Below are 25,125 nucleotides of genomic sequence, written 5' to 3'. Positions count from 1 at the left end.
CAAATACAAATCAACAATGATGGTAACTATCTCCTTCTCTGCATAGGTTGCAGAGGCACAAAGGTACAGAGGAAAACACAAGCACCATTGTTTCCAGTTTATAAGGGGAATGTTAAGCTGGAGGAAAAATCCTGGTCCAAATACAGACATTTCTAGCACCCAGCCTGATGCTCTGGTTTGAAGCACTGACATGAACAAAACAGTGATAATTTGCTTTGAAAATTGGAGGTTTAAAACTAGTGAAAAGTACAGCACTTTTTACTGAAAAGTAGTTTGTGATCATGCATGTTTTTATTTGGCAACTGTGGAAGGGCCCAAAAGGAAAGAAAGAAAAAGGCAGTTCTGGAGTGCTGGACCTGGCAGAAGTATTGGTGGAAACTGCAGATTTGATTGGAGTATCACCAGGGAAATGACCTAGTCTTATCTCAGCATCTCAAATAGAAAATATGTTGCAGAGGCCTCTCTGGTCTCAGGAAAGGAAACTTTTATTTTTGCAGACACCTCCTAACAGAGGATTTCTGTAACACACTTGCAAATACTCACTACAGTAACTATACCAAGTCCCCCATTTTTGATTTTCCTTGCTCTCATTACAATTTTTATACATATGTTAAAAAATCGAGTGAAAGTTATAAGATAACTCTTGCTTATTTTTATTCACTTCCTTGAATCATCACATAGTTCAACACAAACTGGAAAATCAAATACCACTTCCACAAGCTCTTTCCTGATCCCCTGCCTGCTGATTGCTTTTTCCATTTCTTCATTCATGTTAATCCTTCCACCTACTATTTTCTGCCTGTGGCCTGAAGAAGCAGCACTTCTGTGGGAAACAGCTTTTGTGCGTAGGAAGAGACCTGCACGAGCCAAGCGTGTCAGCAGAGCTACCTTTTAACTGCAGCGTGCTCGTAGAGAACAGGGCTGCACAGCACTGCAAATGTTCCCACTCAAAACATGGAACACCACCTGCCTGGTGGGAGCTACATGCAACTTGTCAGGAATTGGTGTAGCACGAAAGCCAGCTTTTTGTACTTCTCATGACAACCACAGCTTTACATGTGACAATTTTTTTTTTCTGCAAAAACCATTTCTTATACGAAGTTTTCATGTGACACCACGTGAACTTTTTAGACTCTCCATCTGACACTGTCTCTAAGTGCACTTTTGAATGAAACTGCTGATGTGTGTGTTTTATTTGTACATGGAATTTTTCTCAAAAGTAAACAAAACATTTAAAACCATAAAAAGACATTCCTAACATTCACTCAGACATGATATAGAGCCTAAGCTGTAATTTCAAACTGTTACAAAGTTGCATTTGAAAAATATTTTCAATATCATGGATAGCTTATGTCTGATTCAAAAACGAATACTGAAGTTGTTCTACATTTATAGTTCAGATCCAAAGTAATGATGCCATGTAAGTCAATTTTTATAGTGATAGCTGGTTTGGAAGACACAGAGAGTTAAGGAAAAATAACTTTCTAAGTATTGCCTAAAAGTTTGTATAAAGGCTAGGCCACAATGGAGCAGTAAGGCCTTCCTCCCTCCAGATCCCCCGGGATCTCAACCTCCCGTGGGACATAATTCATGGACCTTCTGCTAAGATCCATTCCATACAGATTGCTATGCAAATAGAACCAATTTTGCGTGGTAACAAAAAAGCAAGCACATGAGATCACCCCAGCATGTTTCACTCACTGTGCTGTTAATTGTAGTTGGTAAGAAAAATAATGATGCACACCCTCCTCAGGTTCTTCAGCGTACCATTACTTCAGCATGGAATCCCATCACAACCCCTTGTTTATTTCAGTACACAATTCAGAAAAAATATTATTTTCCTGCATGCCACAATTCACCAATCAAGAGTAAAAATGTATATTTAAGAAACTCACAGGCTCAGTTGAAAACTGCAAGTCTTTCTTATGGATGATGTCCAATAGAAAGATTGTGTTCCAAATATAACAAGTAATTACCACCCAGTCATTTCAAGTACTTATCTATGAATCTGAGGAGGGGTTCTTTGTTTATTTTTTTAATCTCAAGACTTTGTAATTATTGTTTTGGCATCCAAGAATTCCAACAGTTGGTGGGGTGCTGCCAAAAAGATCTTTTCTTGCAAGGTGCTCAGCACCCTCCTTTCCAAGAAAATCAGCATTCAGTTGCTGGTTCTGGCAGCGTTTCACATCATCTTTGCTGCGCTGTGTTTCCTCCACGCCTCAGTTCCTTATACGTAAAAATCAGAATAGAAGTCCTGTCTTCAAAGAGTGATCTGAAAGCAATAGCTGAATAACACGATTGTATCTGGGAGGGCTGGTCCACAAAGCCTATTATGTGTGCTAGATGCCATTTGAGTTCGGGGAGGAGGCTATATATATGTATGTGTATATCTAGAGAGGAAGGGCTTCCTTCCAGTATCAACTCATTTCTTTCACACTACAAGACTCAGAGAACTCTCAACTTGCCCTGCAGAGCCCACAGTGAGGGTTTACAGCATCTGGAATGAAGCAAGAACACAGCAGCAGCGGTGCTGGGGTCCCTTATCTTTCAAGACTGTATTGTTTGTGGATTCACCAGATTTACTTCTGAACCACAGAGAACCATGAATGGGATCCTGGAAGATTTTATTTTAAAAACAAAAAATCAACATGCAGTGAGTATTTAAAAAAAACCCTGCCCATTTCAGCAGGCACAGATGATCCTAAATCACATTCTTGGTAGTATAGCACTGCTCATGCACTTCCTATGGCATGTGAAAGGTGAATGAAACACAGCAACCCTGCAGGATTTCTTACACAGTTGTGGCTGTATTAAATAAGACACTCTGCTGCGTCAGTGCCACATCATCCCACTGAACTAGCAGAAAAGTATAACATTCATCAAAAATCAAGGGCAGAGCAAAGAGCCAAGAAGAAAAGCAGAAGTGCAGGCTTGCCAGGGCTCCCTACCCAGCAGAAAGGCCATTTTCTGCCTTCTCGCAGGGCCTGCCGGTGGTGTTTTCCACTCATGCTGTTTTCCTCCAGCCCGTGTGAGTGGCTGCCTGTCCTAGGTGTGTTTCTAAATGAGGCAGAGGGAGCGTGTTTGTGTGTGTGCCGTGTGTTTACAAGAGTTATGGTAGCAGTTCTCAGCAGTCCACTGAGAGTTCTAGGAAACGGCCCCTGTTATTTTATTCTCGGTCAATGTCAGCTCATGTCAGGCAGTAAAGATCACACAGGACAGCCCTCTCCATCTCGCAGTCCTGGCCGGAGGCCTCAATGGGAGAGGGAAAGGGAGCGAGCTGCGAGTGGGCGGAGAGCCTTCCCAGCACTCTACCAACCACTGCAGGAGGAATTATGATAAACACCACTCTGGAAACCAGATACAACAGTACATTGTGTTCTTCTTCGGAAAAACAACCCGACTTCAGCTCACTTAAAGTAAACAGTTAATCCTGTTTATCTTTTTTTTTTTTCTTTCTGATGAGTTGTTAACAGAACAATCTCTTCTGCAAAGCAAATAAGAGATCAGTCCCTTAAATTCATACAGATTTTTTCTTTCCCCTAGAAAAAAAAAAGCAGTTTGATATGTAAACTTTCTACTATCAGCAAACACTGTGGAATAACAATCTTTCTTGGCTTAAACTGGCTTAACAAAGCGATGCCAAAACTGAATGAAACCTTTCCCTCACTTACATATTTTATTTTGGAAAACTCAAGTCCCAAACAGAATGTTCTATTCATCCCTTTTAACTATTCCGTTTCTGAAAAGAACAACCAAAACTGGAAAACCAAAAAAAAAAAAAAAAAAAAAAAAAAAAAAAAAAAAAAGGAAAAGAAAATCAGGGTATTTGTTGTCTTTGCCACTGGAGCACAGGGTGCCTGGGGAGCAGAGATCAGCTACTGAGCAGGGGGATGGCTGGTCCCAGGTTTTCTCTGAGTGGTGAAAAAAGAGGAATCAGACTAATTGGCTGCAACTAAGGTAACAAACTGTTATCCTCCTTTTCAAAATATATGCTTACTGTGCAAATTCATGGTGTCTCTGACTTCCAATCATAAGGGTGATTAATCAGAAAAGCAGCTGGAATTGATTATGTTGTTTTGCTGGAGTCAACACAGTCTACCTATTAACTACTTCTTATTGGGGACTTCAACCCAGTCCACTGAAAGCTACAAGATTTCCCAGAGGGAATTTTAATTTTTAGCACTCAAGAGTTTAAATAGTTCTGAAAGTCAACAATGAAAGTGTGCTTAACATCCCTGCTCAGTAAAGTTTGTTGATTTAGCTATTTATAATAATAATAATAATAATAATAATAAAAAAAAAATACATTATTTGAAAAACTGTAAGAGGAGAAGAAAAATATTTCCTTATTTTATTTTTACTCATCTTGCAAGCTCTTGAGATCCTGTGTTTTCTGTGCAAAGTATGTCATGAAGTGCAAAAATGTAAATTCACATGAGTGAAAGTCTGATTTTCAGATTCTTAAAAGAAACATTTTATAAGCAAAATTTTTTGATTTTTCTTGGGGTTTTTTTTCCCCCTTGAGTACTTAATTTAGTTTGTATTTATCTCTAAATCTTTTGCAACAGTTGCTGAATTTACTCTGGTGAGCTCTAATGTGACAGAGCAGGAAAAAGCAGAGCTATTTCCCACTGCAGAAGGGAGGCACGCTGGGGAAGCAGCTATCAGTGACTGGGGCCAGAACCCCAGAGGAGCAGCCTCAGGACTGTTCCCTCAATCCACCACTCAGCCCACCATGGCCTCCAGGGAAGACTGGAAGAGCCAGTATTGGTAGGACAGGACTGCTGCTGAGCACTTCATCTTGCTCCAGCTGCACCCTGTCATTTAACCCCCACCCTCCCAGGGCAGCACCTGCACAAGAACAGCCTGGTTGTCCCCTCATCACCGTGGCTTTGGCCTGCCAAATTTGTCCCCAGATTGATGGACAGTCCCCAGCCCTATCTGTGAAGGATCCAGCTTGCACCAAGGTGATGCAGCTCTGGCAGGGTGGGTACTGGCTGCAGGACTGCAGGGAAGAGGCAACAGTCTTTGGCAAAACTCTCTCTTGGGAAGCCAGAGAAGAATGTGGTGGTCGCACTGTCTCTACTTTTTGGGAATCTCTTGGGCATAGGAAAAGAAAGCAATAAAACTAAATCATTTCGGGTGCAGTTGTAATCCATGCACAAAAAAGACCCTTGTGTCTGAGCCTGTGGTGGTTGACCACCATCACACGTTCCTTCAGGAGGGAATGGATCATCCAAAAGGAATGTGCATGAGAGATGAATCAACTGCAGATCATTAGGAGATGACACAACATCAGGAAGAAAATGTGGAAGGCGAAGGAGACAAAGACGAGGAGGAAGTGTTCTCTGGTATCACCTCTTTTCTGCTTCCTTTCTTACCCCTTGCTGTTCTCCATATCTCTTTAAGTTAGGGATTGGTGGGGGAATTGCCAGTCTGTGGTAACACTAGAATTATCCCATGGATGACCTACAAGTATTTCTGAAGGAGCACTTTCCCCAGATACACAGGGGTTCTTTATATAAGAAATGATGGACACAACAAGCCCTGCTGAAAGAAACATTCAGCAGTTCTTCCAATTTGAAAATGAAAAATAAAATTTATTTGCCATTTTAAGATTTTATCTGAACTTTGCAAAATGAGAAATCCCATTTCAGTCACAGATCAAACAAAACTTTATAAATGACTTTTACATAAGCAGTAGGTTTGGGCCATTATCTAAAGCTCACTCAAATTAACACCTTTCCATTGATTTCAGTGAGATTTATTTCACACTGTATAGCAGGCAGAGAAAATATCTGGGCAGCATCAGTTACATTCCTCCATCTTGATTTCATTCCATCTTTCATGCAAATTCCACGGTTCTCTTTAAAACCATCTAAACTGAACACCGATCAAGGATCAAACACTGAAGTAATTTTATAAGCACCACACATAAATTTTGTTGTAATTTCAAGGAATCATTTTTAGCAGGAATCAGAACTTGGAATAGAGCACACTGTACATTAAAAAAATAATAAATTTACCATATTGTCTCCTTTTTGTTTGAATGGAGTTTTTTTTGTTTGTTTGTTTGGGGGTTTTTTTGTTTGATTGTTTTTTGATGGCATTTAATTGGATAATTTTAAAAAAGGCACAGAGAACCTCTCACTTACTTCTTTGAGCACTTTGGTTATCTTCAGATGTGTAAGATTTCAAATATTATGTGGGCTACTGAGAAGTGTTCTAAAATAAAGTCTCTGCCAGAGCACCTTAATCTCAATCACCTTGTATAGATGATAGTCTATATTTTATATCTCATGCATGTGGAATACTATTTAATTGTAATGGCATAATCAGTAATTACACTGGATTTGATATAATAACCCTGATCAAATACTGAGAAACTATCTGCATGGTATATTTGATTCCTTTTTTTCACTTCCCAGTGCAAAAAACAGTCCTGAAAATAAGAACCTATTCAAATATCAGTATAGAATAGTTTGTTCTCATCATGTATATTCCAAGGAAAAGAAGAGAACAGGACCGAATCTAATCAAAACTACAGGAAGTATTTAGAGACAGAAAAGATAATAACGTAAATTAGAACTGGATTAGGGCCCTTAGTAAGCCTATCTATTCATGCCAAAAGAGGTGATTTAATATTCTGTGGTTAAGATTCTGGGTTTGTGTCTTATCCAAAAGACTATTAACAATAACACATTGTTCAGCTACCACCATGCTGGTGGTGTTGCAGCCTCTGATGTGATTCAGCACAGACTTTAAGGGACAGACTGCTAAACATTTGGATTTTCCTGAGCTGTCACCCATTTCAGGCCAGCAGGAGATACAACATCACAGCCAAGATAACAAGATAACTTTTGTCTTTAAAACATGCGGTTTCCTGTTGATACTGTCCTGTATTGTCACATTTGCTGTCTTCTCCTCTTTTTCCTGTCACACATTCCTTCTCTAATTAAGTCTTGAGGGTACTGCACGGAGAAGACTTTAGGACAGGGAATTCTCTGTGCCTGCAGAGCACCTGAGATCAGGGCACACGCCCTGATCTTCACTGGAGCACCAGTGTCCAAAAGCAGATCAAAGCTTTGGTGTCGCCGTTTAATCATCAGTCTCTGCTGCTTACCCTTCTAAACCACAGGCAATAAGGGTTGGTATTTGTATTTTCTGAGTACTGTCAGCAACTTAGCAGTTGCATTTATCCCTTCCAGGCTCTTCGCTTGAGTAGGATCTCTTTGTGCAGAAGGGTGTCAAACCAGGCTGTGAGGCTGGTCCTCCAGCCTGGCTCCACCCTCATCCCCAGAGCAAAGCATTCAGGAACTATTAGAGGGAGGTCTGGAGGTTGCTTTAAGGGGCTTCCTTCCTACTGAACATGTGATTATAGGATGCAGAGAGCCACCAGCATATGAAAATACCAAAATTTAAATAAATATAGGCCGTATTTTCATGCTTTGCCTGTTGTCATGGGACATGCTGTCCATGGTGTTCTCTCCCTCCACTGCCAGGTAATGTGAGAAACCTGTGGTTTTGGATCACTGTGACACTACATAACTCATGTACTCCTAAGGTGAAGCATAAAAAACCCCTAAATTTAAATATTGAAATATGCTAAAACAAAATTGACAAAACCTTCAAACAATACTCTCAAAAATATGAGACAAAATGCCGACATTTTTTAAAAATGTGATCTTTCTGATCACCCACTTTCAAAACATATTTCCTAAACTCCACTGCTGCAAGAAGTGTGAAAATATCAACAAGACAAGAACACAACAAATGAAAACATTGTAAGTGAATTCCACTTGGATCAATTTAAGCATTTTGCTTTACCAATTTTAAAAAACCCTAACCAAAGTGGAATTTCTAAACAAGTGGTTTCAGAGTAGGAAAATGGCATTGTTTCAAAACATACCATTTCAGCAATTTCACAACTTTTCATTTGCTTGTACAAGCTCTTCATAAGAAGTTTCCATTATTTTACAAGTTGATCTGACAGAAAATTATTTCTTTGAAAAATTCCCAACCATTTTTCCTAGAAATATTTTTCAAACCTCTAATGCAGTAACTATTCATTAACTTTCAAGGCTTTGTTTTGACAAAACGTATTTATTCAGCACACCAAAGAGTAATTATCCAGTATGCCCGTAAGTAAAAGCAATGCTGAACAGTGAGAGACAGAAATGTAACATAAAGATTTATTTCCCCTTCTTCTCTAACAATAGCTGTAGAAATACATTTGAGCTTATGTGCTGGGTTTGGCTTGGGTAAAGTTAATTTTATTCACAGTAGCTGGTATGGGTCTGTGGTTTGGATTTGTGCTGGAAGCATGTTGATAACACAGGGATGTTTTAGTTATTGATGAGCAGAGCTTGCACAGTCAAGACCTTTTCTGCTCCTCGTCCCAGCCCACCACTGAGGAAGCTGGGGTGCATAAGGAGCTGGGGGGGGATAGATGACCCCAGCCAATAAAAGGAATATCCCATATTATACAGCATCATGCTAAGGAGAAAGAGTGGAGAACAAGGAGAAAGAGTGGAGAACACTCACAATGACATTTGTCTTGCCAAGTCACCATCACCCACAATGAAGCCAAATTTTCCTGGTGATGGCTGAACAACTGCCTGCCAATGGGAAAGGGTGAATGTATTCCCAATTTTCCTTTGATGCATGAGCAGCTTTTGCTTTACCTTAAGTTAAGGTTAAAGTGTTTTCATCTCAAACCACGAGTTTTCTTATTTTTACTCTTCTGATTCTCTCTGCCATCCCACTGCTGAGGGATGGAGTGTGTGGCTGTGTGGGGCTTAGTTGCAATCTGGGGTTAAACCCTGAAAACACAAAACTTTTCTCTTAAGCAGAAGAAAAGCCCTAGGGAAAGCTGTAAAAAAGCTGCAAACCTCTCTTGCATGTCAATTTTAAATTTTGGAACTTACACAATATAAAAGCACATTTCTGAGTTTATATCTCTTCTTGATTGTTAAAAGAAGTCTGTTACAGCTTAGGGAAAGTAGAAACCTAGTGGGGAAAGACGGTAATCTTTAACCTTAGAAAGAAAACCCAAAAAAGCCTGCATCCTTTATGGAAAAAACAAGAGGCTGGTGCCATTCCTGGAGACTGAACATGGCTATAGCTGTCCTCCTGGGGGGCTGCCACGGTGGGGTTCAGGCCCTTATCCTGAAAAAGGTAACATGAAAACTGCATTCTGCCTTCATATGCACCTGAAACAAAGGTAGTGGGCTGGGCACCACTGGGTGTTTGAAGGAAGTCAGTGGAGAAGCCCAGTGAGGATCATGAACCTCCCTAAGAAAAGGAGCTTATTCCAACCTCCTCCATTACCTTTTTCTACCTGGATTCTGCTAGGCTTGAGGCAGTGCTGACTCCCAACAGCAGCTGCAGGATCTGATCTGGATTTTACAGTGTAACTGCACCTATGGTTTCCAAAAGTGTTTAACATGCATTTCCAGTGAAAAGGGGAAGAAACACTCTAGAGAATTTTCTTGGAGGAAAGATAACTACAACCTGTACCTAACCCATTGGGATGTATCATTATCAATAATTTTAATTTTAAAATTGCAACAGGCATGAACCATATTTCACTGTTTTTCTAAGCTGGTTAATAGGTTTTTTAATAGCAGTCCCACAAAATATAAAATGTTTCACACACAGAACTAGGTTTTGAATAGTTTTCAATTTGCATGGAAGTTTAATTCACCACAGACATTCCTTTCTTGACCAAGAAGTTATTTATCTACAGCACAAACTAAAATTTATGTTCTTGTAGAATGAAAAAATGTGGTATCATCTGATTTGGATAAAACACCAAAAGCACATTTAATTTCATCCTACAGTGGTTTAATTTGAATTCATAACTCTGTCTTTCCCCATTCATTCCCCCTTCTCCCCAGTCTACTATACTGCATGTACTTTTCACTGCTGCATATACTGACCTTTGTTTACCTACTGAACCCAAATTTTAATATGAGGTATCAGTGAAAGATTCCCAGTATTCCTCATTTTTTCATTCCACACTAGAACACTAGCTTTATTCCTACAGCTGGTGTGTTAATGTATTAAAACCCTTACATAAACAGTGTATTCTTTGTACATTTTATATTATAATTTTGAATTGTTATAAAATTGTTATTATTAAGTGGTAGGAGCTGGGACCAGTCAACATTGTAAATACAGCTAAGTGAATAACATTTGACTGACCAAGTGGCAAGAATGTTTTGTACAAGTCAGTTACAGCTTCTCAGTAGGCAATACTGTTTTCTAGCTAGAAAAGACCAGTTTACAAAAGATTATGGTGAGCAGGGTGGGAAAAGAAAGTGAACAGTAGTTCTTTCTGTTCCACATGCACAAGTCAACAACAGGGGAAGAGAAATCTCAAGGCATGGATGCAGATTTGTCTTGGGAGCTCCGGGTAGCTTCTCTAGTGTCAGCGCTTATAAACCTTAGTAAGAAAGCATGCAGCCACCAGGTGCCAGAGGGAAACACTGAAATTATTCCAAAATGAGGTCATAGGAACAACTCATAATTTCCAAACAACTACTGCAACAACTAGATAGAGGGTGCTGGTGATGGCCTGGAAAGACACTCTTGGGAAAAGCACCATCCTCACCACCTGTATTTTTGCCTACCTGAAGAACAACAGGGACAATTTGTCTACTTCAACAGCACCTACAAGGTGTTATTTATTCAGGTTTAGAAACACACAAATGGAAACTACTGTTATAACTGCTATATTATGATAATTACCACAATGATCCTCTTCTTCTACTGACTCAGTTTATTAAAGGTGCCAGAAAAGATTGCCTAACAGTGACCACTGCTTAGGAGTTAAGAAGCGGTTCAAACTTTGGGTATCTGCAGTTGCAGAAGGGACCATTTCACACACACCATTTCACCACATTGCACCATTTCAGAACACAGTTGGTGAAATGGAATAAGAGGGAAATGCATCCTTTGGATATTAAATGCTTTCTAGTTTTCTTATCTGCAGGTTGATTTGAGTAGCATTAAATTTAAAAACAATTAAATCATCAGTATTTTCAAATAAGTTATCTGAAGCCTACATGGGGCAGAAATAACATACCAGGTATTTACACAACACATAAAACCAGCTTGGAATCTTACCACAGCTGCACACAAAATGATGCTCCCAGAAAACAAGAATATTATTTTTCACACTGTAGTAGCATTTTCACTTACAGTAAGAAACTTTCATACAAACTTTGCACCTCAACAGGTTTTAGTTAGAAGTTTTCCTGAAATACAGCCCTGACAAAAGCCAAAGTCAAGGAATGCTCTTCCTTTGTCTTTCCAAGTCCTTCCCAACACCTCTCTTTAATCCAGTCAAATTACAGTGATCTGTGATGAGGTCAGTTTGCAGGGGTAAGACACAGAAGACTGCCATGTGAAAAGAAAGAACAACATCTACTATCTCTGATGACTCAAGGCTGTATTAATCTAAGTAAAACTGCTCAAAGAGAAGAGAAATCAGACTTTGAAATGCTCAGAGTCAGAATAATTGGTCTGCTTACAAACAGACAAAATGAACTTCCACGTTCTACTTGCTTTGTATAAGATTGTTTTATTAAAAGACTGAAATTTAACATAGGCAATCTCAGGACACAGGAAACTTTTCACATTGTTTTTAAATTTCTAGTTGAGTAATGAAAGAAATATTAACATCTCCACCTACACTTCCCCACAAACTAAACTTTTTAATGACCAGATTCAACTACGAAAATATCCAACTTCCCATGGCATGCATTTGAGTGCTCTGTAGATTTCAAAATAATTTTTGTCTTCTGCAACTTGAAATTATGTCCACTGAAGGATTTTTCTGTAAAATCATAAAATTCTGTGTTTTTCAAGATGTACAAGAACAGCAAAATTTTAAACTAAACATTTTTCCTTACGCAAATGTAGATGCATATACACATCCGTGGAGGGAAAAAAATATATGCATACATACTGAACTTTCAGACTTGAATATTTTCAAGGTGGTATCAACAATGAGGTTAGCATCCACAAACTCAAAATTCCACAGATTTAGCATTCAAAAACTAAAAACCAGTTTCATGTCAGAAAGTAGAGAAACCAGATGAAGGTTTTTCTGCCCTACACCACCGATTCCACAGTTTTAAGCTGTCGCCTCTCCTCCCTCGTAACTGTGATGGCAAAACCAAGTCGAGACAGCACAATAAATCACATCAGGGAATTAATTTGCCATAACAAATTTCAGATGCAAAAATAAAGTTATTTACCTGCAGTACTACATCCAGCTCTGGAGTTTCCAGCACAGGAAAGACATGAGACCTGTTGGAGCAGCTCCATAGGAGGGCTACAAAAATGACCATAGGGCTGGAACACCTCTCCTATGAGCACAGGCTGCTGAGACAACTGGGATTGAACAGCCTGGGTAAGGGAAGATTCTGGGAAGACCTTACTGCCTTTGAACATTTAAATGGGGCTTATAAGAAAGATGGGAACAAATTTTTCAAGTGGTTTTGTTGTGGTAGGAAAATGGGTAATGGTTTTAAATTAAAAGAAACCAGATATATGAAAGATTTTTTTTTTTTTTTTTTTTTTTTACAAAGAGGGTGGTGAAACACTGCAACAGGTGTTCCATACAAGTGGTAGATGCCACATTCCCAGAAAAATTCCAGGTCAGGTTGGATGGGGTTCTGAAACACCTGATCTAGTTAAATATGTCTTTGGTCAAGGCAAGGCCTCAAAGGCCTTTAAAGGTCCTTTCAATCCAAACCATTTTATGATTCTGGGCTTTTTTGCTATCAATTTGCTGACTTAGCATCACAAACAGCTGTCCCAGCTCATCTGAATGGGCACCCTGGCATGTAGTGGCAAAAAGACAGCTCACTGGGGTGAGGAAATTGGGGGAGATAGACATGGAGTCAGATTAATTTCAAAGCAGATTAGAGAGAGAGACAATAATTTAGCATGGATTTCCCAATGAGAGATCACAGTTCTGTCACGCCTAAGATGAAGCATAAAAACAAATGGGCTTTCTGCCACTGGTTGAAGGCCCATCACAATCCTCCTGCCTGAAGCATTCGTCTTTTGGCTTGGTTTTGATGGAAATATTGGTATGAATCCCCACAGACTGGGGGGATTGTTATTCTTGCAAGAATTACACTTGTAAAAATAATTTTTACACAAAATATTTACACAAATGATAGCACACAATGTAACATTAGAAACAATATTGCATCTTAATTTTATAACTGCAGCAGAGGAAGGCAAATTTAAAAATGTAAGCTTAACCTAGCAGGACCAGCAGAAACACTTCAAAATCACTGAAAGTCAGTCTAATGGAAAACATGTTTAAAACTCTATTAAAAAGTTTACTTTTTTGCATATTTTAAAGTCCATTTAGTCTTTTCCGTTTGCCAATGTGCATTTATGACTGTATGCTACAAAAGCACAAACACATAATCTAATTTCTCCAGCAGAATCAGTTCACTAACACCGAATACGTAAAACAGACTTCAAAAGTGAAGTTCAGGCTTTCAAACTCAAATTTCAATCTGTGTCAAACTGCCAGCTACACTTCTGACTCATATTCCTTCTTATGTACCTTCCGTATAGTTTACGGAATTTATTCAACTTACCTAAACATTCAAATGTGGATTCCATTTAATGCACCACTGTAGTGATTTTTTTCTATTCTACCTGTAAATCAGTTTTATTTAAATAATTGTTTCAAGATCCTTCAGTGACATGTGCAACTCTTGAAATACATTGGAGTGAGAAATTATGATGTTCAAATGAACATATTTGCTTTAGCATTTCCTTTCCTTGGACTGAGGCAGATCAGCTGGTAAAATAGACTGTTATGAACATTGTTTCCTTTGCTTTATCACTTCGTACTTGTAGGAATTAAAATTAATTTATTTTTCCATAATGACCAAAATAGTACCTAGTTAAGGAGATAGTGACAAACCCAGCAAATTTTCTTGCTGATATAAAGAGAGAGGGGAAAAAAGGAAAAGAAATCATGTTTGCTGTTTTGAAAGAACTAAATGGATATAAACTGTCAGACTTTGGGTCATCATTAAGCACAGGCCGGAGCATTGGCACGAGTGACCGTGTTGTGAAGCCTACAAGCTTTATTTGGTTTTTAGTTCACATTCCTGTAGAGTGAGACAGTCTTAATTTGGGAGAACTACGGGTAAACATTTATGGGAAAAAATTATTAAATATTTCCTTTCACAAAGGTAGCAGACAAAATAAAAATAAAAACAACTCCTGCACAAAATGCTAAAGGTGGTCTTTAGCTATCAAAATTCAGCAAAGCAAATGAAGTATCAATGCTTATTTCTGACAAGCACTTGGGGCTTTTACTCTTGAGTTACCAATTCTCTGCCATTTAGAATCCACAAGCTCCTACTACATTCATCTTCAGATTGGAATAGCATTATCCATATGTGAAATGGATATCCAAATAGTCCAGCCCATCATATGGAGGTCACAGTCACTTACATACACTTGTACCTAGATTTAGCATTACAGAAGAAGTGAAAATACTTACAAGATAAGGGTACTTATTACACCACCTGATGTAATACAGAACTATTGGTCACTTCCCAAACCTCTCACTGAACTCCAGTAGCCTTTGAGAGCTGTTTGCTGCAATTCAGTTTATGAGACAGTATTTTAAATGCTCTTACTCCAAAGAACTCTTGGAATGATGAAGACGTCTGAATATTTTCTTTCTAAATATGAAACATGTTCTGCTTGCAGAACATTTCAGAATTTTAAACAAATATAAAACACAGTTTATTCACCCCAGTGAAAGAAGACATCCTGTAGAGGGGTCTGAGGCTTGAGTGGACACTGCAATTTCTGCTGGCTTTAGCCCTTGGCACTACAACTCATTTATCTGAGAAATCCACAGGAACACCTAGGAACACCTAGATCAGATGTGTTTTGATCAGTGTGTACAGAGAGCTGAACCTTATGCTAACTCCACAAGCAGGAACTTGCTGGCCTGACTGTACATGGACCAGGGATATTAAAGCTCTCTTCTTCCTCTGACCAAATCAGATACAAACTTTCCCTGGAGAAAATTCAATGGCACACACACCACCCTTGCTGCACTATAAACTTTATGTGATTCTTAGCTGTGGAAAATACAGAAGATTGCCTCCTCTTCCTTGTATCTATAAAATGATGCATGGCTCCTAGCTTCTTAGGCAAGGTGTTCCTCTCCTAATCCCTCACTAATTGTCAAGACCAAAGTCCAAAAAGTTTGCACTAAATGGGCAAATCTTTAAGAGCAACCTGGTAGCTCCTTCCAGTCAGCATGCAAAGATGAGTTTGATTTTCAAAATTTTATCACAATTGTGGTAGGGCCAAGGTTTTATTAGTACTTCCAGTATTTGATGCAATTTCCTATAAACTCCCCAATGTAGCTCAAACATGATCTGGGGCAACATCAGTATAACAAAACCTCAGGCGTATGTTTTCCTGAAATGTCATGCAAATATCTAGAAGAGTTCTCTTTGTGGTACCACCTTAATGGTGTCACACCAGGAAAGGAGAAGTCAGTAACAATAAAGCAAATTTCGCTTCTCAGATGTCGCATGGAACAATACACCAAAGATTTAATCTTCCAAAGGAACAGGCAGCAGATATTTAGCAGAATTAGTTTCACAGCACGGTGTGTCACCACAGTTATGCATAAAGATGTCATAGAACTTGGCCTTTGAGGAGATGACAAAATTATTGAAAAACAAGACTGACAGGAAGAGAATAAACTATTTTTCCCTGGGAACTGAGCTATGCTAAATAACTGATCCTTCTTGAAAACCTCCTGTATCGTACATCTTTGGCTGTTCACTAGTTAAGCTGCTGCCTGTCAGTGAAACTGGGAGTATTTATCAGCTGGTATTATTAGTCATGTGACTTCAAATATTAATCATATTCATTAAAAAAGTTGGTGTAGTAATTCCAGTTTCTTACTCATGAGGGATAAAATGCTGTATTCTACTTCATTTTATTGAAAATTTCAGAACTATATTAACGGCTGTCTAATATATCTAAAATACAGTCAAATTAAGTAATACTTTAAAAATTAAAATATTATTTGTATGTTGCTTACTACATTTATTCTAGGAAACAATGAAAAGGTAAAATGCCCTAACAAAGAATCAAGATATTATGACATGGTAAAAGAGATAATCCTACCTGATTGCCACACCTTTAAAAATTATATATAAAGAGTCTTTTGTTCCCTGGTTTTTGGAATGTCAAGCAACTCATAAATAATAATCTGGACCTAAATAAACATAGGCTAGTTAAAAATCCCGTATTTATTTAAAGCATTAAATGAATCATGACTTCAAGTATTCAAATGGCAGTATCTTTCCTCTGTTTCTTACCTAACCTCTCTTTTAGAAAGGCAATCTAAGACTGTGCCAAGAAGCTATTGGCAATTTTTTCTCAGCTTGTTTAAAACATTCACCAGACAGTTTTAAATACCTTCAGAAATGCTTAATATTATTATATTACACTAACTTAAAGTAAGAAGCTGTCTGTAAGTCTTTAAAGCAGGAGAAACTGAATTATCTGGGGTTTTTTTTCAGTATTCCCTTAATTCAATTACCTCAATTCCTGTATTTTGTCATTCTGTCAGTAACAACAAGATTTTTCAGCAGAGTTACAGGAAGCAAAAATATGAAGAAAGTAAAAAGACTCTGATAATACAATCAAGACTTAAAACCCCTACATGTTAAAGAGTTTATTTCTTGGGTTTTTTTAAATGAGAGAAAAGTACTGCCACTTTTAAATAAGAGAAAAGTATTGTCACTTCTCCCCTTCACTTGTAACATATCTAGATAAGCTTAAAATGTTCTTTTATTAACGAGAGGGTTCAGTTACTTATTAAGAATTACTTTTTGCCAGTGGTTTGTATCAACTTAGGAGAGTAACATGGAGAGATGTGTGTCTACAGTGGGAAAATCCCAGCAACGCACAGACTTCAGCAATGAAGGCACATACAGCCTCTAAGAGAGGAGATGATGGGACAAAAAGGAAGCAGGGCCAAATCTTGGATCATTCCACTATGAAAAAAAGGGCTAAATTGGTGTTTGAAGGATTTCTTGACAAAGATGGCAATGTCCACTTTCCCCCCTCCCTCCACCCCCAACTAAAACCACCTTTGTTTAAACACACAGGTTTCTCCTACCCTCCCTCATTATCTGGTCAGAATTAATGATTATCTGATTAATTAATTGTTACTCAATTACCACCTAATCCAATCCTCATCAACATACCCTAGGCACACCTTTACAGCCACAATAAATAAGATGAATGTTCATCTCCTCCTCTTCTTTTCCCACATCTCCTTGCCATCCTCCCTTTCCCACTCCCCCCAGATTAACACATTCTGGGATTTATTTTCCTGTATGAGATCCAAGAATCAGAGTGTTCTCTCTCTCTATGTTTTCCGCACAGTGTGAACAGGAGATGCTGGTCCTTCTGGTCTCACCTTGGGGTGAGTGTCAGTGACTCCTGCAGTGTAGCAGTTCTAGCAGAACTACTTAAAATGTTGTCCCACATTGCCCAACATTCCTTGACTCTCTTCCCTCTTCCAATGCTACTTTTTGGGGGTTCTTTTTATTTCTCAGCTCCTTTCAGGGAAGCACCTCCTCAGCCCAACTCACTTTAATTATCTGGAGAAAACTTTTATTCACCCTGAATGAACAAACTACTTTAAACGTGAAACAATCAAAAGAAATACAAATTCCTGAATAAAATTCTAATGACTGTACTGCCTTATTCTACATGCTTTGCAACTGGTCTATAGTGTATGCCATACGCTGAAATGATTTGTATATACCACTGACATTTTTCATGTTCCCTGCAATGTTTGGAATGCCACATGGCACAGGGTGCAAGAAGATAAGATCATTTATGTAAGCAAAATATGACCTTACAAGTGTGTAAATCCCTCATGTGCGTATGCAGGAGAAATAGCTGTGAGTACCAGTACTACTTGTATGTGTAATTATTTGCTTTACATGCCACATCAATTCTGCAAACAAATAGTAACTATTTAGCAATATTCATCTCTTTCTATTGTATAACACCGAGCAGGGGAAAGAGACAGAGAAAAGTAAGATTTTAAAGTCCATTAATAAATATATACTGGCTGCAAACTAGTATAGAGATGTTGAGTTTGTGCTGAGAAAACAGAAATTCATGGCTGATAAAGCAGCAGAAAATGGAAAGAACAGCCTGATCCAAAAAATCAAAAGTGCAACAGGCTGTGCTGCTCTGGGAGAAAAACATGGGCCTAGAAAGAGTAAACACAGAATTTATATGTAACATTCATTCATATAAACATATATATAAGCCCACACACATCCTAAGTTGTGTTCTTGTGGATTGCTGGGGTTTTTTTAATAATTCACAAGCAGATATAGATGAAACTTACCAAACCTTCCTGTTTATAATCTGAAGGTGATAAGGTTAAGTACTCTGAAATCAACAGACGACACATTCCATTTTCAGTACACATATATATTCTGCAGAAATCCGGTATTACATCTCTTTTGAGTGTTTTGCACCTGTGTCTCTCAACATATGGTTAGAGAATGTCTGTTTGTATTAGCAGGCCCACAGCTTCAGCAGACCAGTACTGTTTGAATCAGGGGACATTTGAGTCCCACTGCTGGATAAGAGAGAGGAATTCTGTCAGCCTCAGGACAGGCTACAGGTAAGTGCCACCCACCTGTTGCTTCACGCATATGGAAATACCATGTGATGCCCTGACAGTGGAACAGTGGTTTATGGAACAGTGTGGCTTATGCCCTGCCTGGGAGGATGGCTTGGGAACAGCTTTACTTCAGCTCTCTGTCCTGCATCTTGAAATATTTCCTGCTTGGGGTGGCACGAACCTCTCAGGCTGGAGGAGGAAAGTCTATCCTTTATCTCCCTCCCGCTCCTCCCTTTCCAACCCCAACTGTTTCCATGGTAGAGTCAGCAGTAGCCGCTGCCAAGGAAAACAAGGCATTTTCCCACCTCGAGGGCATTCCCCTCTGAACATCAAACGTCCACAGCAAACAATGGAGTTGAAACAGCTTTGCAAATAAAAGGTCACAAGAATTTTTCATAGTGGAAAAATATCAGGCTACCTACAGGCAGGGGCTGTTTCCAGCTCACAAACACTACACATGCTTTCAAACACACTCCACTGTGAGCTGAACTAGTCTTTGCTGAGACATTGCATGGTCCCAGTGATGTAACTTGAATTCATTCTCCCTCAAGCTATTTTGTAATCACCTTAATTGTCAGGTCTTAAAAAGAAGAGATTCTCAGCTCTTTGGGAAGGGAGTGCATTTACATGCCGCAAGAAGCCAAGCAAACCGGAGGGTGCTCTGAAATAGCAGGTCATACGCTAAGCAGTGCTGCACAAAGTAGGGGAAAGGAGAAAGGGCATGTGCTACTGGAGAGCTTCGGGGACAGGAGCAGAGCATGTGATAAGCAGTTGATGGAGCTGTGCTTCGCAAGCTCTAGCCAAAGGACAAATGAGCAATGCAGAGAGCCCCTGGCTGCCAGAAGCTACTGAACCCACACTGGAGGCCTCCATGGAGACTTGGCAGCATGGGGTTCAGCAACAGCAGGAGCCACATGTTTTCTGGGCTCCCGCTCTGTGCCTGCACACTCGCTCAGCCCTGCCAGCACAGCAGGCTCCCGTGGGGTCACGTTTCCCCATGGCCACCCTGGCCCCCACCCAAACATCCCCTCTGCTGCACTCCCCTACAGCACCGGCATTCCTGCCTTCTCCACAAGCAGGAGGTCTGCCTTCTGGTGGTCTTCCCTTTCTTCCCTCTCTCAGAAGCAGAGGGATTTATCAGGAAGTGTGTGACACCCACTGAGTGCTGCTGCTAAGAAGATGAGTAGAGAACTCTTAGTCCCCAGACCAAGAGCAGAAGATGAAAGGTAATTCAGGATCATTTGGTGGGAAAAATACCAGACAAGATATCACTGAACAAGTTTCTGTTACTAATCCCTAGCTAAACTAAAATTCCTTCAGATGAGCATAAGAAAATAGTTTTACTGTGGGAAATTACCAGAGTTTTAATGTGCACCCCACGTATTTGGCATTCATCTCCTCCAGAATTCTGCATACAGGTAAGCCTCAGCAAAGAAGGAAATTGTGATTATCTGCATTTTTCTGCATTGCTGGGGCAGTGGAGGAAGGGAGTGGCAGCCATAGGTTTAAGGTTCTGAGTTTTCAGAACTAATTATGTTGAAAATGAAAATGGTAATAATTTCATAATAAAAAGGGCTTGGTTTGGATTTATTTTTAATTTTCCCACTTCCCTGCAGGATAATTTAGCAGACACAAGCCAGGAGAGCCAGTGACTGTAAGAGTAGTTGAGCGCTTGCTCATTAAAAGAATTAACCCTACACATCTTTTACCAATCACCATCCTGCCAACTCCCATGGGAAGCTGCCCAACAAGACCATCACTCTCACTTACTGCCTACAGCTTCTCCCAAGATTTCAACACCTTTCTGTACATTCATGCTTAACCTAAAGTGCCCAGTATGGAAATGCTCCTCCAATCTTGCCTTCCCTCCTCCTTCCTCGCTTGGAAAAGACTGGTCAGCCAACATTTTTTTCACAATAGGATGAAGAAAACCCGTGAGCCTGACTAATTGCGAGAAAAGACTCACACTAGAAGTACTGCTGAGAAAAAAAACACATCTGAGTTTTTAGATTTTAAAAGTGTGTGATTGAGAAAATGGGACTCAACTGGTGAAGGAAACTGGTAGTTAAGAGGTCACTGATAACTGGGGGGTAGGGGGCAAAGGGAGTAAGGGAGTAGTTCAGAGATTGTCTGTCATTGGTATATAAAACATTTCTATTTGACAGTTTTCCGTGTTAAACCATGAAGTGACAATTGGTTTACAGACACTGTAACTTTAATCTTAGCAGAGACCATCAATTCAGACTAATCTGAAATCTTAACTCAGCACTTCCAAATAAAAACAGAAATGAAAAATTGTTACTGGTAAATAGCACCATATGAATAATCTTTTCTTTTTCCATAGGCACGTGTACCAATTACAACAGAATGTCTAAAAACCTTAACCAGGTTCATGCCCCATCACACTGGGCATATCAGACATGCAGCAGTTTGCTTAGACTGCTCACATGCTTTTAGCAAATTTCAGCAGATGGATGGAACAAATGTGTGTGTGTGTGTGTGTGTGTGTGTGTGAAGAACAACAGGCCATGTAGACAATCTACAGAAATCACAGTTAATTTTTTCTGTTGTCTTATCTTTACTGTAGAGAGTTGTACTGTGTACAGATGGATTTCCAAAACACACCAACAAGGTCTCCAATTCCAATACCTCCTTAAAGCTCCCCTCTTCTTCAGCATCCATTCCATTTGTACATCTGAACCCCAAGACAATAATTTCTTTTTTCCAAGCAGGCAAAACAATTATTTCTCAGATATTAAATACACTAAGACAATACAGACACATACAGAGAGAGAAAATATGCATTAAATGTTTTGCAAAGGGGCCAAAGAAGGGAGTTTCTGGCAATTACTCAGCATAAGGAGTAAGGTATATGGTGAATAGATTAGATAAAATTAGTAGTTGTCAACCCAGTACTGCCTGATGACAGAAATTACAGCTTTATCTCTCTCTTATCCATGCCTCCCACATATCATGTGCCTCATTAGGATCCTATGGACAGAACACACAAGAAAAAGACCGTCCTCAAGCAATCAGAAAAATCCATCCAAAAATAAGTGAAAAATCTCCTACCAGATTTAGTAAAAATTATTTCGCTTTGTGTTACAGGACCTAATTATGCACTATCCTAGACTATGAATATCCATGCTGTAAACAGGTGTCTTGCCATGGTTAAAAATGCCTCCTTGCCCTCAAACACATGTTCTTTGCTTGTTGGAAAAACTAGCTGTATAACACAACAAATATTAAAGACAACTGGCAACTGACTCAGGGAAAGGACTGGGCAGTCAGGATCTAGCTATGTTAAATTTGGCTGTGTTTAGACAGACGACACAGAAGTATGAACTTTGAGAAAGCACTAGAAATACCTTTGCCAAATATTTGGAGGAGAAAGATGCTGCTTTTTAGGCTACAGGGCCTATACAGTATCTGGCACAATGATCTGTGACCACATCACCCAAAGCTAGCAGCACAGTGCTGGTTATCCCAGCCATCTTTGTGGGAAAACTTGGTTGGATAAAACTGCTTTTCCCAATTATCCACATTCCTCCAACTAAGTTCTTGCGCAGAGGTTTTCCTTTAAGTCACAAGAGCATGAGGAACAAATGAGCAAGGACCCTGAATGGCAGAACAGTAAGTCCAAAACAAGCCCAAGGGCCAGCATGTGATGACACTGCATAGGTCATTTCCTTCTGCATAAAAACCCTAACACTTAGGAAACATTTAGCAGAATAGCAAAAATGATCAGAAGTGTTTTCTATCAGATCACACCGAACAAGTTTACAGCAGATTTAACGAATGGAGCAAAACATTCCAGCACAATTTTGCTGGTTTGCATTAGAAGGAAGAATGTGAGCACATCAAAGCTTGAATTTGCCGAGTAAGAAATTATCCTTCTGGTCCTCAAAAGACCAGCTGACTTTGAAATTAGAACGAACTGTGCCTTATCCGCATTTGTAAAGGCAAAAGAGAACCAAATCTACAGACACGATCTGTAGGGAAGTCTAGATACTGCCGACATAAGTTTTCCCACCTGTGTTTTGAGGTTAAGGCTGTAGTGCCTAACACACATAATTCATGAGCTGCGCTTCCACAGCCTCACAGGGCTCTCAAGAGCCTGTCACATTCTTCTCAAGTGGATCATTAAGGGTGGTGTACCTAAATGGATGGGTGGAGGAAATTTATCTGAACGGAAGATTAGAAGTGATTCAATTTTGGGAGATAACCCGACTTTTTGTCTAGGTAAGACAATAGCTCAACCATGTGAGTTTACACTGGCATGTGGGGCTACTCAGCAGTTTCACACACAGATTCTGTTGTGCAGATGTAAAAGAATAGCACTACAAAGCTTCTTTTTGTGAACCATAAAGGTATAATTCTGACATGATGATGGCTGATGTAATCAACACTTTCATGAGGTTAGGCTTAAAGAGGCAAACAAAACTTTTCACAGAACTTTTTGAATTCCCCTTGACTGAAAAGAGTTCATCACTGACAACTGGTGGGACAGTGACAAAGATAAAAGGAGTGGAAATTCATGCTCAGATCGCTTTACAATGGAAGGAATCTTTTCTCTCTGTAGAACACACTGCAGGTAACCCAAAAGACCTGGGAAGAAGAGGAATAGAGATGATGGTCTTCAGTAAAATCTACTTTCAGAAGAAGAAAACTACTTGAGAGGGAAGTCAGTGCTGAAACTTTCCATTCCAAAGCTTTAACTATTAGCAGGACTAAATTATCTGTGAGAAAGCACTAAGTTCATTCCACACCTTCTACAGAAATGCAAAGCAGAGTACAGACAACATTTCCTACTTTTCATTAAGTATCTCTGTGGTTGCCTGGATGAATGGAGGTGTCAGAATTGTAAGTGGAACACTGACTGACCAGGAAAGGAAATTGTTTTATTGATGCAAATACCAGAGACCGTGCTTGTCATACTGGAGCTCTAAAAACAAAACTCGTGCCTTCCTCATTCTCTTTTTCATAGTCGCTTTTGTTATGTACTTTTAAATATCCTCCTGACTAACTGGCTTCCAGAAGAAGAGGGGGGAAAAGAATCGTAAAAGCAAAAACTGGGAGAAACCATTGAAGGATAGCTGAGCCATCAATTTCTGTAGACCAGACCCTTAGGTCCAATTCACCCTGTGCTACTGCCAGCCACTTACATCATTCATAGCAAAAATTTTGACAGTCCAAACTGGTGTGTTCAAGACTTGCAGAAATGCTGCTTATTCACAATATATCCTAAAAGCTAAACACCAAATAATTTTCGCATCTTCAGAGCATTATTTAAATAGAACAGTTCTTAAACAAGCAATATGCCATTTAAAGGTGCAAATCTCAGCATTTGCTACACTAGAAGTTTTTATGCAAAATCCTCTTGAATCCTGGAAAGCTTGCTCGCTAGAAAGGTGCATGCTGTTCTAATATATATATATATATATCCTATGTCAGCACAAACAGCCTTCATGTAAACACGCAGCCGGGAGTACCATGAGTAACAACTCTGTTTCCATCAGAAGCCCTTTATCCTGCGTAAGAGGTCTGCACGCTAATAGATGTCCTAGGCTAACGCTAACTAGCTACAGCTGGCTCGCAGCTATAAAAAGCATTAATGAAAACATAAATACTGCCTTCTCCGCTCCCCGCAGCCCGTACGTCAGGGCTGCGCAAGGGCAGCGCTTTCCAAGAGGGCTGTGTGAATGAACGCGCTGCTCCGAACCAGCCCGCTCCGGCTGCTGTTTACCGAACAGCGTGTGCAGGGGATGCAGGGGACTGGCACTCACCACGCCTGCCCTCAGCCACCCCGAGCCCCGGCCTTCCAGGGAACGCTGGGATAAAGGCAGGAAACGCCTGTTCACCCAGGGACTGAGCCACGGACAGAAAAGTGTCGGTCTGCACCGAACGCAGCTCGACTTTACCTTATACCCCTGTGTTGCACTTTGCTGTGCTGCCGCAGACTCAGTTATAATAAAAAACACAGGCAATGACATACACAGAATTGAACACTTCATACCCGGGACTTCTGCACACTCTCAAAACTTACTACAGTACTTACGTTTTTATTGTGTCAAATACAAAACTAAGTTGCAGGGAAAAAAAAAAAAAGGAAAGAGACAGGTTTATCCAGGACATATAGAGAAAAGGAAAAAAAACCCATGTGTTTCTACTCCATGGAACTAAGGGCTGCAAATTGAGACCAAAACATCAGGATACTGAAGTGCTACAACAATCAGCAATTTGTATCAATCCACACTGTGCATACACAAAATCTTCATTATTATTTGACTACTGAACTAAGGATTGCAAATGAGACCAAAACATCAGGATACTGAAGTGCTACAACAATCAGCAATTTGTATCAATCCACACTGTGCATACAC

At 39.6% G+C, this 25,125-nt stretch overlaps 1 protein-coding gene and 1 long non-coding RNA gene across 3 annotated transcripts in view; one reads left to right on the top strand and one right to left on the bottom strand.

Moving 5' to 3' along the window:
- Positions 1 to 25,125, bottom strand: part of SPIDR (scaffold protein involved in DNA repair) — a 193,696-nt gene that overhangs the window by 31,716 nt on the left and 136,855 nt on the right. The window lies entirely within an intron of this gene.
- LOC135278869 (uncharacterized) lies at positions 3,825 to 24,260 on the top strand. The gene is made up of 3 exons (XR_010346257.1): positions 3,825 to 3,957; positions 18,638 to 18,742; positions 23,325 to 24,260. It is a non-coding gene; the product is annotated as an uncharacterized LOC135278869 (long non-coding RNA).

The sequence above is a fragment of the Passer domesticus genome, chromosome 1 (assembly GCF_036417665.1).
Source record: "Passer domesticus isolate bPasDom1 chromosome 1, bPasDom1.hap1, whole genome shotgun sequence".
Classification (NCBI taxonomy): domain Eukaryota; kingdom Metazoa; phylum Chordata; class Aves; order Passeriformes; family Passeridae; genus Passer; species Passer domesticus.
This window is presented reverse-complemented; position numbering and strand designations above follow the sequence as displayed.